The sequence below is a fragment of the Aptenodytes forsteri genome, unplaced genomic scaffold (genome assembly GCF_000699145.1).
Source record: "Aptenodytes forsteri isolate BGI_AS27 unplaced genomic scaffold, ASM69914v1 Scaffold255, whole genome shotgun sequence".
In the NCBI taxonomy this organism is placed as follows: domain Eukaryota; kingdom Metazoa; phylum Chordata; class Aves; order Sphenisciformes; family Spheniscidae; genus Aptenodytes; species Aptenodytes forsteri.
The window spans coordinates 9,845,764-9,850,640 of record NW_008794888.1 but is presented as its reverse complement, the minus strand read 5'-3'; positions in this window follow the sequence as shown (position 1 = coordinate 9,850,640).

Below are 4,877 nucleotides of genomic sequence, written 5' to 3'. Positions count from 1 at the left end.
GGTCCGTGCGGGCTGCGTGTGTCGGGTTTTGTGGGGGGGGGGGGGGGGGGGGGGGGGGGAGAGGATTCCCAGAAACAACCTTTGTCGATCCAGCTCCAACACCCACACCAAAAGTTGGAGATCTGTATTTTCCAACACTACCATCTGCTCCCCGGTGCTGCCCGGGAGCACGCTTACTGTTATGCCTCAGAGGAAACAAACAAAAGGTGTGCTTGCCAAGTCGGTACTGAACCTGTCTGTTCATGGGCTTTTAGGTGGAGTGTTAAGTATAGAGGAGTATCTATGTCCTAAAGGTTCACTGTCCTTTGTTGGCTCAGTTTAGACTCAGATAATTTCCTGTCCTTAAAAAAGGTCTCCAAACATGCCAGGTCCTGGGGTTTTTTTGTTTTTAGTTTTGGTTGGGTTTTAAATTTTTTTTCTTTTTTTACCTTGAACTATTTATGTATGGATATATCGGTTTGGGATCACAGTAAAGTTTAATTTTTTGTTGTGCAAGTGTTCCCTCTCATTACAGAAAATATTTCTTTTCCTAAATTACAGTCTGAGCAGCAAGAGGTTAGCTCTCTCTGCCTCTGGATGGGTTCAGTGGTAGGCTGAGACCCCAAGCCGACTGCACTGTGAGCAAAATAAAAACCAACTAAGCTAAAAGTTATAATGGGCTTTGATTCTTACTGCTGTTTGAGATCAGTAGAGATCCCGGGTGAGTGAAGGCAAGGAGGAGGAGTGAGAGTAGCTGGAACAAGCTACTCATACAGAGAAGTGCTCTCTTGATTATATGTGTGATTTGTGAGCACCCAAGGGAGAAAACTGGTCATAAACTGCAGAGAGGGCAATGGGAAAAAGAAAAATCCTGCTGATATTCAACCACATTTTTTAATAGAGATTTCATTTTTAAACAGCCACTTGAATCATCCATATCTTTTTTCATTTTTTCTCTGTTTTGGACTAAAACTTTTCTGTTCAGACTGGATTGGATGATAAATAGACTCTGCAGTAGGCAGGCTATAGTAAGGGATCTCTGCATTTTATGTGATGCCTCTTGCGTTTTCAGTGAAGTGGAGGCAATTTCTCCTTTTTTTCTCTCTATCTTGCTTTCTTTCCTCAGAGAAATTAAGTTTTTGTCCTCCCCTGTCAGGGACACATTAATCCTGAAATTATGGGGGGGAGAGAGATCCTGCCATTCAGAATATAGATATTTGCTTTGTGCGTCCCCCCCAGCCCGTTAGGCTGATGGAATTGGCAGTGGCTGCCCTCCGTGACCTCCCTCCCTTCCCGCAAAGAGCTGGGGCAACCAGGGAGGAGAAAATGTGCAAACTCCAGCGAGTGAAAAAGCACAACCCCAGAAGACAAAAGACTTGAACAGAGAGATGTAGGGGATGAGGGTCTGTGTGGGGAATGACTTCTAACAAGGTGGCCCTGATCAGTTCATATAGACTCAAAAAGATGGCATGGGGAAGGGTTCAGCAGTAACATGTGTAGCCTGATAGAAACTCGATTCAGGTGGTGCCATGGGATTTTAGTTGCTTTGCAGTAAGATGAAACTAGTGCCCAAACAAAATGGCTTTGGTCGTCCAGTATGATTGCCCTTTATTCTCCAGGCAGACAGCTGACTTGGGGGAACATACTCCCAGACTTTATGGTCTTTGCTTCTTACCTTGGAGTCAGTTGTGAAAGTTCTGCTCGACTTAGGCTGAGACATGATGGATTCTTGTTAGAGGAAATGTTCCTGGAGAGCAGTCTCACTCTGTGATATTAAACATGGCTTGAACAATGTATTTCTATTTTAGCCAGGATTAATAATCATGTGAGCAGTCACGCTAGGGTTAAATAAGACCATCTGCATGAATATGTTTTCCTGAAAACGAATACCTGACACGAAAAGTTTCTGTGTGAAGTCTAGGCGATTTGACTTGCTGTTTGGCAAAAGGGGGCAGTATCAAACAATAGCACAAAGCAATCCGCTGCGCGGCTGCCTTTCTGCCTTGAGTACTGATGTGTGCTGTATCTACTGGCATCTGGGAATTTAGGGTGTTATCCGGTAGCCCTTATTCAGGTGATTCCTTAAAAAGACATCAGAGAGGGTAATTGACTGCATAAAAGATGAAGGATCAAAGCTGTCATTGTTTTACTTCATGGTTGCATCACTTCCATATGCTGGTTTGACCAGTGAAAGCTTGGAAATTAAGGACAATACTGTATGATTGCAAAGCTACTTCTGTTCACATTAAGTAGGCTGACAGCAGTAACCTTAACCTGTTCTTACTCCACTGATTTTAGGGAGAGCATGATGAAGCCCTAGCTTTGGATTGCTGTTCATATAAATGCCCTCCAAGGAATTGTCATCACTGTTTTCCATAGTAAGAAAACCATTTTCTTCTCTAAATTTAACTTTCTTTGAGAACTCATTTGTTTCCAGCCTAGAGAAATATATTGATCCATCTTATAAAATATTGGTTTTAGAATGCATTTAAAAGCCTTTTCACCTTTTATTTATTTATATGCCTGGAATCATTAGATTAGCATTTCTTAGTTCATTTTTTACTGAGAGCCATGGGCAATTTTGCCGAGGGTCTGTCATCGGGAAGCCATGCACTGGACTCCAGCTTCGTCAGGTATCCTAAGTGTTGCTCACTGCCTTCATGGCAAGAGCTGCAGTGGCAAGTGCAGACCGGCCCCGAGAGAGGGGAAGTGGTGAGGAATAAGGAGTCCGTCGTAGTAATGTGAAGATGTCCCACTGTCAGGGCAGTGCCAAGAGCCAGAGTTGAGGTACAGTCTAGTGTGAAGTCTGCAACTGGATTTGCCTCGCTTCAGATCATGCCCAACCGGATCATTTCTGGTGTAAAACTGAAAAAGGGAAATTTAATCATCTGCAGATAGTGGTGGAGACAATTCAAAACAGTTCTCTAGGGGTGAAATTCATTGGTGTTCGTTGTGCAGCAGATAGGTAGTATCAAGTCATGCTGAGATTGCAAAGTCATTCTTAAGTGATGGACTTACCTTTTACAGACTGAATACTGTGAAGGTGAGCTGCCACTATTTTAGGTTGAATCTTTGTGATTTAGTCCAGGAGACAAACCGTGGAGTATTACAGCGCTGTCCCTGCTGTGCCTTGAAATGGCTGCGTCTGAATATGAGTGTTGTTGACTTTGAGGATCAAGTCAACAGTTCTTTGTTACTGTTCTGTTGCCTTTTTTTCTTTTTAAGGAGGAAAAAAACAACTCACTGAAGTGAGTGTGTCAGCTAGTCTTATTGTAGGGATTGTTCGTCTTGCTTTTAGACTGTGGGCTGCTGACTCCTCCAGCATGCCCAGTACCAGGACTTACCCCATCTCTGTCCATGGTGGCAATTTTCATTAGTTTCAGCGGGAGCTGTCTGAATGTGAGATACAAGACTTCGATAGGTATTTGAGCCTGCAACTTGTGTGGACGGTGCCTTGCTTGCTGGAGATTATTCTTCAAGCACAGTTAGTCTCAGTATTTATTTCACCTCAGTTCTCATTGTTGTCCAAAAAAATACTGCATGATAACAGTTATTCCTTACCCCAGGCTCAAACCATGTGAGCAAAGTGCAGCAGAGCTCCGACAGTACAACTGTGACTTTCAGTATGCAAGGTCTCCTTGACTACAGTGCTGCAACTCCCAAAGTTACCTCTGCTTCAGCACTCATATAAAGCACAAATTTTTAAGGTCTGCACAAAATCACTCAAAGTGATTTTCTGATGATGAGTGTATGAGTGGTCATACTCTGGAAGTATTACTGTTATCAAATATGTATCTACAAACCAAACGGGTTTGTTTTGTTTCGGAATGTAGTAAGTCTGGGAGGTAATTTGCATGTGAAGGATGTTACCAAGTTACAGAGTATGACTCTGAATTGGTGACAGGGCTATTCATGTGCTTATAATTAAGCATATACCAAAGCACTGTGCTGGTTAAGGACTGGTGCTCTTTATTTACTTTTTAGTGAGCTTTAAATGAGATCATAAGTAAACATGCTGATTACTAGTCTTAATCCCCAAATCAATTGGAACACCTTGGGAGTTTATAAATCATCTGTGTAATTTCATTGTTTTTCAGTAAGGGGCCATTTGTGGAGACAGCACAGCACAGCACTTCCTAGAAGCGGCTGTGAAGGAGCTTGATCTTACAAGGTGCTACATGTTCTTCATTCTTGTTAACATGTCTCCGGGAAACAGCACCCTACATGATCAGACCCTGATAAACACAAACCGTAGCAGTGTCTGACCTCTGTGGGTCACCTGTTTTGTTAGGCAGGCTAAATGCTTATGGGCTTGCTAGTCTCAATATATAACATACTCCCTATTAGGCTGTTGCTGGAAGCTAAATAAATTGCAGACTGCCAGTTTCAAAGGTTTAACTTTATCCATTGTGCAGCAACACGTGACCAGCTGGGACGTAGCAACCTGCAGAGAAGAACCATAGTCATAAGTTTTATCTCTGCCAAATATTGTGCTGCACTCAAAAGCTTAATCATAACTTCAAACCCATGAGGCAGCCTCCATAATTGGGAATAGCGTGTGAGGATCTGGTGATGCCAAATAGATCCTCCACTAGCCGTGAACCCTCTGTGCTATGGAGGACATACCCTGATGCTGGATATGCTCAGATGTTAAGCAGAGATGCTGTCTGCAGTCCTGCAGAACAGCCAGGCTAAGTCCCATGTAGATGATCTATAAGCCATTTGCCGTTTAAGGGTTTGTAGCTTCTGAAGTTTGTATATTTTGCAGATTGTTTGTGCCATAGTCTTCAAAAACTGCTAGCTTTTAAGACAAGCAGATGGCTTTAACAAAATATATTTGCTGGCACCTGGAACAGGTGGATCTGGAATCAATTTATGTGGTGTAATTTTTTCCACAC